Genomic DNA, 15,943 nt, shown 5'->3' with positions numbered 1-15,943 from the left:
CCATATGGGATGCCAGCACTATAGGTGGTGGCTTTACCCGGTATGCCACAGCAGCAGCCCCAAGATGCCTTCTTAATAAACAGAGCTTTAAGAATATAAAATAGAAATATTAAATGAGGCATTTAAGTTACTTTATAACAAAATACATAATGGACTATTTTGTTTCATTTTGAAGTTCAAAAAGCCCATGTTCATATTTAGCACCTCTGATACAAAAAAGTATATAGTATGTTAGATTGAATTGTCTGCTGGTGTGACTTGGCATACTGCTACTTTATTGTGTCATGGCTTTGTTGTAGCTGCTATGACACTTTGGATTTAGATTATTTCAGGAACATCCAGAGGGTAGAATGTCACCTAATGAATCATTAATATTGCTGTAGCAGCATGATTTCTGTTATACTTCTTCCTGAATGGTAGGTAACCTAACTTGACCTTAATGAGTCCAAAAACTAATAGAATCATAGCTCATCTGGCTATAAATATGATAATAGGGATAGATTTTCATAGGGCATTCCTTCCATTTTATCAGCAGTGGAATGGATCCATTTGGTCATAATCATTAAGATGAGTAGGCGATTGCTTTGTTCATTCACTCATGAGGCTCCATACAACCCCCTCAGTTATCTGTAGGAAGTGAATTGTTCCTTCAGAACTACTCAAGGTAGTTTTTCAGTGTTATCCCGTCCAAACAGACTTTTGAAAATGTGCTATGTGAGGGGGATATAAGTTAAATATTTCCTAAAAAAAAATTTCTTGAAATCACCAACTATGTTATATGGAGTTCCCCATGAAACAAATGCTGAGACTCAGATGTAATCATGAGAAGCTTATTGGAATATGGTATGTATAACCATACCCATAAGGGAGCAGGGGCACTGACATGGGCAGAGAAAAGATCCAACTGTAATGCAATTGTACAAAGGACTGGGATGATATGAAGATACTACAGCACTACTGGACATACTTAAGCTCAGAGTTGTTTTAAATTGTGGGGAGGAAACAGGCTTGTATTTTGCATCCATTGATGAGTGAGTGCAAGGTGCCCATAGAGGGAACCTAAAATTGACTGAGGTCACTGGGAATCAAAGTTGAGACATCAGTGTTCAACACTCTTGGTACCTAAGGGAATAGATTTAAAATGGTACACCAAGGTATCGTGACAGCTACAAATACCCCAGATCCTCCATGGTACACTGAGTTCAAACATTTTATCTTACTTAATGCTCCAAATAAAACCCCAAAATTTTGTGTTGGGGGGCAGTGGAAAGAATCAATGATGCATTGACATTTGGAGTCCAAATTCATATTTAATTATGGAGAGAATGTGAGAGATAAGAAATGCTTAAGCTAGGTAATCAACTGAATAGTTGCTTTAGCATTGGGAGTTGTCCACCAGGACTTCCTAAAACAATATTGTACTCTCAAAAGTAGTAAAAATGCTAAGAATTACAAATTTTCATGTCCTGTTACAAAAAACCTTTATATAAAGTATTATAGTTATTCATGCAACTAAAAGTGATAATTCACAAATATAATTTGTAAATTATGCCAAGGAATTAATTAGAATTGGGTCTCTTCAAAAGAAAAGTTAATATTGATTACACTTAAGGAAAAAGTTAAGCAAGCTAATTTGGCATATCAAAAAGTATCCCAAACAATTAAAACAATAAAACAACAGTGTTTATTCATTAGCGTAGCTAGCTTTACCAAACAGTCCTATATTATACTGCCTAAATTATACCTGACTATTAAATTGGGCTAGAACATATAAAAGAAAATGTGGGGGCTGGTGCTGTGGAGCAGTAGGTTAATCAATCCTCTGCCTGTGGCACCAGCATCTCATATGGGTGCCGATTCTAGTCCTGGAAGTTCTTCTTCCAATCCAGCTCTCTGCTGTGGCTAGGGAAAGCTGTAGAAGATGGGCCAAGTGCTAGGGCCTCTGCACCTGCATGGGAGACCCAGAATAAGCTCCTGGCTCCTGGCTTCGGATCTTCCCAGCTCTGGCCATTGTGGCCATTTGTGAACCAATGGATGGAAGACCTTTCTCTCTCCCTTTCTCTGCCTGTAACTCTACCTCTCAAATAAATACAATAAAATGTTTTTTTTTTTTTTTAAAGAAGAAAAGAAAAAGAAAATTTGTTTTTTTTTTTAACTTGGAAATTTGTTTTAACTTTTAAGTAGTTTTAACAGATTCAATATAGTTTGCAGAAACAATTCTAAGAGTAAAATGATATTCCCTTCTCTCCTTCTCCCCTTCCACCTCTCTCTCTCTCTTCACATCTCTCCTCTCCTCTCCTCTCCTCTCCTCTCCTCTCCTCTCCTCTCCTCTCCTCTCCTCTCTTCTTTTCTCTTTCTTTTTTATACATTATATTTATTTAGTTGAGAGATAGAGTTACAGACAGTGAGAGGGAGAGACAAAGAGGTCTTCCATCAACTGGTTCACTCCCCAAAAGGCTGCAATGGCCGGAGTTGTGCTGATTCAAAGTGGGGAGCCAAGAGCCTCTTCCAGGTCTCCCACGTGGATGCAGGGTCCCGAACATCTGGGCTATTCTCCACTGCTTTCCCAGGCCATAGCAGAGAGCTAGATCAGAGAAGCAGCAGCTGGGACTTGAACTGGCACCCACATGGGAAGCCGATGGGCCATGTCCCCAGCCCCGTCTTTATTTTTTTTTATGTTTTAGAGATAGCATCTTTTAAATTTACAGTACAGAAAAAGACTTAATGCTTCACATAATAAGAAGTTTAACAAATAAAAAGGAAAAAGACTCTAGTTTATTGGGAATATAGACAATGGCTTAAGCAATAATTAAATGGAGCAAAGACTATTTCACATATATACAGTAAATTATTAAGTAATCACAAATCATTAAAATTATAGCAGTATAATATTCTTAACCATTGGTTTGACAAAGATATAAAGCAAATTTTATAAAATCATATTTTCAGCAATATTTTTATTATAATTCAGAATAATTGAACTATTTCTATGACTGACAGAGGGATCAGAGAGAAGTTTTTTATCTGCTGGAATAAAACTAAAAACTGAAAAAATGTAAAAATATAATGAGATGACAAAAATCTACTTGAGACTAGCAAGTCAACTTTGATCTCAAACAGAAAATTAGTTATCAATGCCATGTCCTTCATTTACATTCTTAATTACTTTTATAATGGAAAGGTTTTCTTCATAACTAAAATTACTTTCCAAGTTTCCTACCTTCCAGAAAAACACCTTGTAAAAAAATCTTGTAAAAAAATCTTGTAGCATTATAAATTAATATTTAATTATTGCAATGAGAACTGAAAATGAAGTAAAATATAAAAATATAATACTATAATCAGATTCCAAGATATAACCATTACTAATATATTGATTTACATTTATACATTCATTTTTCTATGTACACACATGAAAACATCAATGTGTCACAAATATATCTAAATTAATATACAAATATGTATATATAAAATTTGTCCAGCAGCATAATCTAATAAGTTTGTAGTTCCTCAATTTATCAGTTTTCCCAGTCAACAAATGGGCACAGGAAAGTTTTGATACCCTAGTACATGACTCAATCCTTAATTTTTTTAATTAGTAATAATTTTCTGTATTTACTATCAGTGCTACAATAAATGTCCTTATATTGACATCTCACTTGATTCTGTAGGGATACATCTCCCTCCCTCTCTCCATCCCCCTTTCTTTCCTTTTTATAACTTTTGTGAAATACATTTTAATTTATTTCATATTCATAGACTTAATGGTCTACTAAATAAAGAGAACAACATATTAAAAATAAAGACCACTATTCAACAGGCATATGGAAGATAACTATTGAAAATAATCCAATCCCGGGGCCGGTGCTGCGGGGAAGAATGTAAAGCCGCTGCCTGCAGTGCTGGCATCCTATATGGGCGCCAGTTCATGTCCCCGCTGCTCCACTTTCAATCCAGCTCTCTGCTATGGCCTGCGAAAGCAGTAGAAGATAGCCCAAGCCCTTGAGCCCCTGTACCCACATGGGAGACCCAGAAGTTCCTGGCTTCTGGCTTCAGATCGGCGCAGCTCCAGCCATTTCGGCTAATTGGGGAGTGACCCAACTGATGGAAGACCTCTCTCTCTTTCTCTCTCTCTCTCTCTGCCTCTCCTTCTTTCTCTGTGTAACTCTGACTTTCAATTAAATAAATCTTTAAAAAAAAGTCAAGTCCCAAGATGTCAATTCTGCTCATAAATATTAAGATTTTTTTTTCTCTACATACCAGCCATCAGAGAAAATATATTTTTCTCTTTAGGTCTGGCTTATTTCACTAAGAATAACAATCTCCGGTTGCATCCATGGTGTTGCAAAACACAGAATTTCGTTCCTTTTTATGGCTGAGTACTAATATATTGTGTGTATATACCACATTTTCTTTAGTCATCTGTTGATGGGCGTGGGCTGAGTCCATATTTTAGCTACTGTGAGTTGAGTTGCTATAAACACGGGGTACAAATAACTATTTCATATGTCAATGTCATTGCCTCTGGGTATATTTTCAGGAGTGAGATGCTTGGGTCATATGTTTTTAGATTTTTGAAGAATCTCCATACTGTCTTCCATAATGTTTGTATCAGTTTATATACCCACAAATAATTTATTAGCATACCTTTTTCTCCACAAGCTTGCAAGCATTTGTTATCTTTTGACTTTTGGATGATAACCATTCTAAGGTGAGGTAATATATCATTGTGGTTTTTACTTGCATTTTCCTGATGGCTTAGTAATCCTGAGCATTCTTTTAGTATATCTATTGGCCATTTGTATTTCATCCTTTTTAAAAATGCCTGTTCATATACTTTTTCCATTTCTTAACTGGATCATTTTTTGTTAGTTTCTTGAATTCCTTACATAATCTGATTATCAATCCTTTATCAGATGCTTAGTTTGCAAACATTCTCACTTTGGTTGCATTCTCACTTTTGTGAATATTTCTTTTGCAGAAGCTTCTAAGGTTGATTCAATCCTATTTGCCTATTTTTGCTTTTATTGTCTGTGATTCTGGGTATTATCCAAGAAGCCTTTGCTAATGCTAATGTCTTATAGCATTCCCCCTATGTTTTCCTATAGTGATTTGATGATTTCAGGTCTTGACCATTATGAGTTGATTTTTGCATGGGGTGTAAGGTAGCAATTTTTTTCACATTTCTACATGTGGAGATCTAATTTTCCCAGCACCATCTGTCAAAGACATTGTCTTTTATTAAATACTATGTGGTTTTAGATGCATAACTCAATTTCTAAGTTTTCTATTCTGTTCCATTTGTCCACATGTGTATTTTTATGCCAGTACCAGGCTGTTTTGATTATAAGAGCCCTGTAGTATGTCTTAAAATCTGATATTGTTATGCCTCCAGCTTTGTTTTTATTGCTTAGAATTGCTTTAGCTACTCAAGGTCGCTTGTGTTTCCATATGAATTTAAGGATCATTTTTTTCTAGATCTGAGAAGAATGTCCTTGGTATTTTGATTGGAATAATATTGAATCTGTAAATGGCTTTGGGTAGTATTAACATTTTAAAGATATTAATTCTTCTAGTCCATGAATGTGAAGGTTTTTCTTTCAATTTTTTTGTGTGTCTTTTATTCCTTTCCTTAATCTTCTGTAGTTTTCATAGTAGGGATCTTTCACATCCTTGTTTAAAGAATTTATTCCGAGATAATCTACATTTTTTGTGGTAATTGTGAATGGGACTGATCTTCCAAGTTCTTTCACAGCCATGACATTATTAGTATGTATGACTGATACTGATTTTTGTCTAATAAGTTTGTATTCTGCAACCTTAGCAAATTATCTTATGAGTTCCAACAGTCTATTAGTTGAATTTTTGGTTCCTCTTTACAGAAGATCAGATCATCAATAAACAAGGATAATTTGACATCTTCCTTCCCAACTTGTATCCCTACTTTTTGTTGTTTTTCTGCTTTGTGACTCTAATGCTTCCAGAAATATATTGAATAATAGTGGTAAGAGTGGTCATTTTGTCTGGTTCCATATCTTAGTGGAAATGCTTTCAGCTTTTCCCCATACAATATGATGCCTACTGTGGGTTTGTTGTGTATTTCTTTGGTTATGCTAAGGTGTATATTTCTATACCCATTTTTTTAGGTTTTTATCATGAAAGGCTGTTATATTTTATCAAATGTTTTCTCTGCATCTATTGAGATAATCATAGTGTTTTTAAATTAATTTTTTCAAAATTTTTATTTATATAAGGTGAACAAATTTCATGTTTTTCATATATACAGATATAGAAACATAGTGATCCAGCTGGGACTGGAACTGGCACCATACAGGATGTCAGCACTGCAGGCAGAGGCCCAGCCTGCTGTGCCACAATGCTGTCCCCAAGGGGCTGGCTTATTTCACTAAGTTTAATGGTTTCCAGTTGCATCCATTTTGTTGCACAGACAGGATTTCATTCTTTTTTGTGGTTTAGTAATATTCCATAGTGTATATATACACCATGTTTTCTTTATCCTGTCATCAGTTGATGGACATCTGGGTTGATTTCATATCATGGCTGTTGTAAATTCAGCTGCAATAACTATGGGGGTACAGATAACTCTTTCATGTATTGATTTCATTTCATTTGGGTAAATACCCAGGAGTGGGATTGCTGGGTCATATAGTAGATCATTTCGAGATTTCTGAAGAATCCCCATATTGTCTTCCACAATGGCTGTATCAGTTTACATTCCCACCAACAGTAGATTAAAGTATTTTTTCCCAAATCCTTGTCAGCATTTATTGATTGTTGATTTCTGCATGACAGTCATTCTAACTGGGGTGAGGTAGAACCTCATGGTGGTTTTTATTTGCATTTTGTTGGTGGCCAGTGATCCTGAAAATTTTTTTCATGTGTCTGTTGGCCATTTGAATTTCATCCTTTGAAAAAACCTTGTTCAAGTCCTTTGCCCATTTCTTAACTAAATTGCTAGTTGTTGAGTTTCTTGAGCTCTTTATAGATTCTGGGTATTAATCCTTTATCACTTGCATAATTTACAAATATTTATTCTTAAATTTGCTAATGTGATGTACCATATTTATTGATTTTCATGTATTGAACTATGCCTATCTCCATGAGTTAAATCCCACTCGGCATGAGTGGATAATATTTTTGATGTGTTGTATGCATTTATCCTCTACCTTTTCTGTTTCAGGATATGTGTTTCTTCTCAAATCTTTCTAAGACTTCTAGGGCAACATAAATAACTAAATAATGAATGAATAATATATTTTAATTTGCATTGCTATGTTTACTGCTTATACTGAAATTTTTATATAGTTATGGGCATTTGTACTTCATCATTAGTAAATATACATTGTCCATTTTTTTCTTTTTAATTTATATAAGAACAAATTTAATATGTTTCATATATATGGATTTAAGACATAATGATAATTCCCACCCTACCATCCCTCCATCACTCCTACCCTTATTTCTCCTTCCTTTTCTATTTTTCTTTTAATGTTTACAATGACTTACTTTTAGTTTATAATCACAAGCTTAACCCTCCACTAAATAAAGTTCCAACAAGTAATATGTTAAAAACCACTATTCCTCTAGATTTTAGACAAGGGCTATAAATAATAATCAAATTTCAAAATGTCAATTTTTATAATCTATAATTCATTACTATAAATCATGGACAACTTATTACATTTGTCTTTATTTTCTACTGTGGTTTTCAAATAATTATTCTTGAATTTCATTAGCATACTAAGTTTATTAAATCTAATCCATTGTTTGTCTATAATTTATATTTTCTATTCACTTGTCTTTTAAATTTGTTTAAGGCCTTCATAATATTTTCCTTATCTAGTTTTGTTATAAAATTTTGATGTGGCCAAATACCCGTGTACTTTAAAAATAACTTCTGGCTTTACAGTTATCTTTAGAAAAAGTCCTTCCTAGTGTTCTGTTCATGATTAACATTGAGGGACAGTCATTTGGCAAAGAAGTTAGGCTACTAGTTGGGATACCCATGCACCATATTGGAGTATCTGGGTTTGAGTAATGGCTACTGCACTTCCAGTCCAGCTTCCTGCTAATGTGCACCCTGGGAGGCAGCCGGTAACAACTCAAATATTTATGTTCCTGCCATCCATATGAGAAACTTAAATTGAGTTTCACGGCTTTGGCCTGAGTGCTCAAGCTGTTCAACACTTTGGTGAATGTACCAGTGGGTGGAATACTTCTGTCTTTTTGTTTCTGTTTCTCTGCCTCTCAAATAAAATGAAAATCAATCAATAAAAATTTGGGGAAAAGGAGAAAAAGATTCACATTAGAACATCTATGTATTGTATGATCTCCATTTTAAAGTTTCTTTCTAATTTAGAACAATATAGACATTTTAACTTGTCATATCAAACCATTTCAGAATCAAGAAAATCACCCAATTACCCACTATTGATTAGGATACTATAGACTGTCTTGGAATATAAAGCTAATGATATCAGAATAATATGAGGTTATGTAGAGATAAAGAACCTTCAATAAATAAAAGCTAATAAAACTCTCCCCTTCCCACAAGTCTTTAGTGAAATTCAAGTTTGTGCTGAGATGAGAGAGAGCGAAGTAGAAGCACATGATGTGGATTTGTGAAGTCATTAGAACAATTACTCAAATGTTCATAGAGTACATGCCCACTGAGTTAAGTTTAAATTTTAATTTCTAAAAGACAGCTCTTTCAATAAATTTGATGGTGCGCCAAAATAGAATTAGGTTGATCATTGGGGCAGAGAGACAGAAGTGTAATCACTATGTAACTTCTGATCTCTAAGACAGGTTGGCCCTGAATCCAGAATATAAATCCTTTTCTAAGAAAGAATGGACAAGAAAATGCTACAGGGATTTACCACTGGCAAGATCTTTATAATCAGCCTCTTTATTGAAGGCTTTCAAGATAGTAAAGTTCACTTGAAGAAACTTATCCAAGTCACTAATGCTGACTACTCTGCGCTTTCATAGGAATCAGCAAGAACCCCCAGCTCTTGAAAAGCTACACTACAAAATAGCCAAACTAGATGCAGAAACAGTGGAAGTAAAGCGGGGAGCAAAACACAAGAGTTCTTTGACATATTTCATTTCACTACTCAGAAATCTATTAGAGAATATCAAATCCCCCAAAAGGTAATATAAATAGAATCAAGAATTTCAGGAATTAATAAAGACACATTCACTACAAGATTATTATTTTTTAAAAAAATTAGTGTTGATTATTTTGTTTTTAATTTTTTATTTTTTAAAAAAGTTTTATTTGAAAGAGTGACAGATAGAGAGAATTTTTTTTTAACTTTTATTTAATGAATATAAATTTCCAAAGTACGGCTTATGGATTACAATGGCTTCCCCCTCATATCGTCTCTCCCACCCGCATCCCTCCCCTTTCCTACTCCCTCTCCCCTTCCATTCACATGAGGATTCATTTTCGATTCTCTTTATATACAGAAGATCAGTTTAGCATACATTAAGTAAAGATTTCAACAGTTTGCTCCCACACAAACATAAAGTGAAAAGTAATAGATGATTTTTTAAATGATGATGAAATCAGATCAGACAGACCTATTGTCATGTTTAATCCCAGTGAGAGTCAAGTTGGGAATTGATAATTTCTTCTTCTTTTTTTTTTTTTTTTTTTTTTTTTTACAGAAGATCAGTTTAGTATACATTAAGTAAAGATTTCAACAGTTTGCACCCCCATAGAAACACAAAGCGAAATATACTGTTTGAGTACTCATTATAGCATTAAGTCTCAATGTACAGCACATTAAGGACAGAGATCCTACATGAGGAGTAAGTACACAGTGACTCCTGTTGTTGACTTTACAAATTGACACTCCTGTTTATGGCATCAGTAATCTCCCTAAAATGGGAAGCGAGATACTCAACAGACTCATAGAATGGTGGATGTCCTAAACAGCACTCTGGCCTCAGAATCAGCCCTAAAGGCATTCTGATCTGGCTGAAAAGCCCATGAGAGTATTTCAGGCATGGAAAGCCAAGACACTCTGGCAAAAAAAAAAAAAAAAAAAAAAAAAAAAAAAAAAAAAAAAAAAACCCCGAAATGAAAGATCTCTCTGAGTGAGATCCCAGTGGAAAGAACAGGTCTTCAAAGAAAGAGGTACCTTTCTCTGAAGGGAGGAGAGAACCTCCACTTTGTATATGACCTTGTCTAAACAAGATAAGAGTCGGTGAACTCAAAAGGCTTCCATAGCCTTGGAAACTCATAACTGGTGCTTAGGGAGATTACTGATACCATAAACAGGAGAGAATTTTTATATTCTGGTTCACTTCCCAAATATCTACAGCACTTAGGACTAGGTCATGCTGATGCCAGTAGCCCAGAACTTTACCTAAATCTGCTCGTGGGTGGCAGAAACCAAAGTACTTGAGCCATCACCTACTTCCTCCTAGGGTTTGCATTAGCAGAAAGCTGGGGCAGCAAGCAGAGCAAGGACTCAGACCCAGGCACTCTGAGATGGGATGCAGGCATCTTAACTATGCCAAATATGTACCCCTGTTTTACACTTGATCTTGGCCAAAAGACCGAGAAGCAATGTACCCCTGTTTTTACTTTTTCACATGTGAATCCTTAATAACTAGCATTTTAGTTTATGGTATGAGGTATGCATTTAAATGTATTTTAACTTGCTAAATTTTTATATAATAGTATTTTTATGTTTATATATTTTTATGTGTTAGTATTTTTAATGTTGTATACATGAAACTTTAGCCAGAAGACAGATATAAACAAGACACTGCCCTTCTGTTTTTAAGGACAGAGTACTGAATTACAGTAAAATGAGTTTATGTTCCACCGTCAAGTGTGTTTCTCCCATTAGTTCACTTTGTGATGGATTATCAAGGGTAACTTCAAATCCAATCGTCTCATCATTGCCTCTCAAATATCCTGAGAGGTTTGAGCTGGTAAGAAATAGAAGACTCTGTACGTGCTGCACTGCCTTGAATTCCATTTGTAGTTTTAGTGGAGCAAATGGACCCTGGATGTTTCTCAGTGTAGGAAAATTCATTTTATCTTTGTTGAGCTGGAAATTTCTTCCTGATAATTCAAGAGGAGGACTAGGCAAAGTTCATTTGTCACACAAGGAAAACCTTTATGAAAACATTTTGACTTACAAAAGGCACATTTGTATATATCAGCATTTGTATATATCAGAAAAATAAGCAGTTCAAACAAGCACAATTATATGATTAATATAAATCACCTCAATTATTACAGACATAGAAAATATTTTATTTAGAAGGATTTATGAACATTTAAATGGAGAAAAGGCATATAACTGATAACATTATTTAATTTTAATATGGCACATTTACTGAAAGTTCAGTAACTGGAATACTGTCCTTTCAGTGAAATCCAAGTCCTCTGGGGTTCATCTTCAATGTGTTCACTGACCATCATCAAGATGGTTATGGTCAGCCAGCCCACTGCTCATAATAGTATTTATTCTCTGTTCTATTCATTGTTTACTTATCCTGTGTTAAATTCAGGGATTTAATTATTATAGATGATGATACATCTTACTACCAGTTAGGAGAAATTCTTTTTAATTGCTCTTATCTAAATATATGTGTATTTATCATAATTATATTTTATATATAAAATTATAGCATTTGTTCATTCTCTAACAAAAAATCTCCTCAGATATTTTAGAAACTGTTTATGGCTGAATAAATTTTTAGATTACTTTTAGTTGAACAGAGATTTTAATATCTCATATTAAAATTAAATAATATGTTATCAGTTATATGCCTTTTCTCTATTTTAAAAGTTCCTGTATGATTCTCAATAAAATATTTTCTATGTCTAATAATTGAGGTTATTTTGATTAATCATATATTTATTTTTACATGTTTGATTGCTTATTTTTCTGATATATACAAATGCTGAAATATAAATACATGCGCGTCTTGGAAACAATAGCAGAATTTAATAAAAACTGTGCATTAAATAGATACTTTCTCCAGGAAATTTTATAGATTTAATCACATTACCCATGGATACTAATAACTACTTTTCTCTTTTCCTGTACACATTTAATACATACTACATATATATGTTTGTAATTTAAATTTGTGGTTGCTGTCCTTGCTCAAGGTCATACCTGTAATACAGTGATTTTAGATCGTTTTTGGTTCAAAGAACTAAATCTTTATTAACTAGAGACTTTCTCCCTAAAGAAGTACACATGAATGTCAGAGTTCACGATCTTCATTAAACTAATATTAAGAAGGCTGTTTATTGTTTCATTAATAAAGATATTAAGTTCATATAGGCAACACTTATTGCATTATATAAATCTTTGTAATTCCTCTTTACCAAAAGAGCAAACTTTAGAAGGAAATAAAGGTGGCCTTTTGCAAAATAGCTTTGTTTTTGGTAAACGCTGATAATGTAATTTTTCTATAATTAAATTAATAGCCAGACTGGGCTGATTTATTTATTTATTTTTAATCATATGTTTAATCAACTGTGTGAGACTCAGTGGTGTGGGGTTTGGATTTCCCAGGTAGGAAAGCCACCTTTTGATGTCTAGCACAGGGGCTATTGGTTTCCTTTCTGCCACTTTGTTATACAGAACTGTGGAAAACTATCTTGTGGATGCGGTTCAGACAACTGCCTCTGCACCTCCAGGTGGCGGTCATTAGACAGCACTCTCAGGCAGCTGTCTTCACCAGACAACCCTCTGTCAGCACTCTCCATCTTTGTGACTCTCTTCTGAGAACAAGGCCTCTGGCTGCTTTCACAGGTCTTTGTACATGGTCACCATGGTTTGGCACACTTGCCTGAGCTCTGTCTCCAAGTGGCTGATCTTGGCCATTTTCTGGGAGAACTCCTGGGGCTTTGGTTGGATGACCTTGTTGTGGTAATCACAAATCTTTTTTTTTTTTTTTATAAACACTTTTATTTAGTAAATATAATTTTCCAAAGTACAGTTTATGGATTACAATGGCTTCTCCCCCCCATAACTTCCCTCCCACCCGCACCCCTACCATCCCCCACTCCCTCTCCCATTCCATTCACATTGATTCATTTTCAATTATCTTTATATACAGAAGATCAAATTAGTATATATTAAGTAAAGATTTCATCAGTTTGCACCCACACAGAAACACAAAGTGTAAAATACTGTTTCAGTACTAGTTATAGCATCACTTCACATTGGACAACACATTAAGGACAGAGATCTCACATGAGGAGTAAGTACAGTGACTCCTGTTGTTGACTTAATAATTTGACACTCTTGTTTATGGCGTCAGAAATCTCCCTAGGCTCTTGTCATGAGTTGCCAAGGCTATGGAAGCCTCTTGAGTTCGCCGACTTCGATCTTATTTAGATAAGGCCATAGTCAAAGTGGAAGTTCTCTCCTCCCTTCAGAGAAAGGTACCTCCTCCTTTGATGGCCCATTCTTTCTACTGGGATCTCACTTGCAGAGATCTTTCATTTAGATGTTTTGTTTTGTTTTGTTTTGTTTTTGCCAGAGTGTCTCGGCTTTCCATGCCTAAAATACTCTCATGGGCTCTTCAGCCAGATTTGAATGCCTTAAGGGCTGATTCTGAGGTCAGAGTGCTGTATAGGACATCTGCCATTCTATGAATCTGCTGTGTATCCCACTTCCCATGTTGGATCATTCTCTCCCTTTTTTATTCTATCAGTTGGTATTCGCAGACACTAGTCTTGTTTGTGTTATCCCTTTGACTCTTAGACCTATCAGTGTGATCAATTGTGAACTGAAATTGATCACTTGGACTAGTGAGATGGCATTGGTACATGCAACCTTGATGGGATTATATTGGAATCCCCTGGCACATTTCTAACTCCACCATTTGAGGCAAGTCCGATTGAACATGTCCCAAATTGTACATCTCCTCCCTCTCTTATTCCCATTCTTATATTTAACAGGGATCACTTTTCAGTTAAATTTCAATGCCTAAGAATAATTGTGTATTAATTACAGAGTTCAACCAATAGTATTAACTAGAACAAAAAAAAAAATACTAAAAGGGATAAAGTATTAAATTGTACATCAACAGACAGGACAAGAGCTGATCAAGTCACTGTTTCTCATAATGTCCCTTCGCAAATCTGATATGTGTTCTCCTCCAGCTGCTGCAAGCGATTGGAAACCTGGATCTTGAGGCTGTCCCTGAAGTTGGTCGTATGGGTGTGGTCCTTTTTTGCCTGCTCTCCTTGATGTTTTCCATCAGTTCCAGCACCCTCTTCTTCGAGGTGTTGATGTTCAAGTCCAGAGAGGAGAAATAGGCCCCTGACTTCACATCCAGCATTGTCAACTAGCCACTGGACACCAGAGTTGGCCATAGAAGAGCTACAGACCTGCCTTCTGGCTGGCCGGTGACCAGTCTGCTCTTTGCAGAACTCTTTGCCCTTTGGATGCTCCTTGTTGGCCCTTGTCAGCGGTGGCTCTTGATCCTTTTACTAAACTTAGGTCGGTCCACTCGCTGTCACTCCATCGTGTCATTTCCTCACCTCAATGGGTGGGCCTCTGTACATGTGCAGGGCTCCCTCCACACACATCATATTCTCCAAAGGCAGCATTCAGAATTATTATTGAACCATTGGATCCAATATGCAGCAATAATATTTTAGGGTTTGGGGGTTTATTTTGTTTGGAAATAGATTTGCTGTGAATCAGTAAAATATATACTACTTCTCTTTATGGTCTATTTTAATGTACTGAGTGTATCTCTCTCTCTGATTTTGGTAGAACTTTTTCACTAAACCTCATGTGCCCATATGTGCAGAAAGGGTGGTCCATACCTTGAAATATTTGCAATTTCTTACATGGTTAGGAGCGATTTCACAGTCTGGCTCTTCTTGAGTCAACAGTCTCAAGGCAATCCACCAGCTAACAATCTCTGAAGTGGTCGTAAGTCTGGGCTGGGATCTGCACCATTGCCACCACATCCTTCTTTGCTCTAGTCCTGTATGTTCAGCAATCCTCACCTGCAGTGCTTCTGCAATCAAGGTGTTAGTGGCATTGTAGCAAAGAAATTCTTTACTTAACTATCATGAATCTAATTTCATTGTACTTGTCACATCCTTCTCATTTTTGACTCTTCTTCAGAAAAAGGTGTGTTCCATTTTATACAAGTGTGTTGCTTTGTTCAGTTTCCAATAAAGTGGAGAATTTTATCTTGCAACATTTGGTTTATTTTAAGAGATACTGAGAGAGGGCAGATGCAAACCGATCTTTAAAAACCATCTTTATCCTTTCATAGTCTTGAAATGTACTGTTTTAAAATAAAAAGCAATAAGATTCCGGCCTTATATGAATCCTCTTAGTTGTCCCATGAAATGTTTTGTACTTTTTGGGAAAAATGGAAATAATTGATTAACTATTTTCAAAACAAATAAATCCACTTGAGCTGGTGTGTAAGTTTACAAAATATTGTAAGAGAAAAAAACATTCTTAGAATATCAGAAATCCAGAAGCCAGAAACTGACTATACATGAACATATACCGTTGGATCTTAGCTGAGTCATTCCTGTGATGTGATGGACTAAGTGATGTGCTTGGTCTATACCACCTTTGGCATTGTATACTTATTAAAAAAAAAAAAAAAACTCCATTGTTAGTAACAACTTCCAAAGGTTTAGCCTTTTTTGATATTAGCACTTTAATGAAAAAATAAATAGTACCAGTATAGTATATAGTCCAAATATATTTTTAGACAATCTGCTCAAATTGTGTGTCACATAATTTCATTTGGCATGAGCTGTGAAAGTTACTTAGGAAAAAACATCATTTTAATACTACATATTTATCTCCAGTTGTACCTTACTCTGAGTAAAAGATACTTGTCCCACTATTTTTCAGCTTGGCTTCATGTCCAGTTGATGCCCTTTTTAATTGCT

At 35.2% G+C, this 15,943-nt stretch overlaps 1 long non-coding RNA gene and 1 pseudogene across 2 annotated transcripts in view; one reads left to right on the top strand and one right to left on the bottom strand.

Annotated features, from left to right (window-relative positions):
• Positions 1-15,943, top strand: part of LOC149127343 (uncharacterized) — a 213,118-nt gene that overhangs the window by 143,271 nt on the left and 53,904 nt on the right. The gene's annotated exons all lie outside the window — the stretch shown is intronic.
• Positions 10,836-11,442, bottom strand: LOC100350400 (proteasome maturation protein-like; annotated as a pseudogene).

This window comes from Oryctolagus cuniculus, chromosome 3 (assembly GCF_051225735.1).
Source record: "Oryctolagus cuniculus isolate XC-2025 breed Fujian yellow rabbit chromosome 3, ASM5122573v1, whole genome shotgun sequence".
NCBI lineage: Eukaryota > Metazoa > Chordata > Mammalia > Lagomorpha > Leporidae > Oryctolagus > Oryctolagus cuniculus.
Note: the sequence above shows the minus strand (reverse complement) of the source record. Positions and strands in the feature narration are given on the sequence as shown.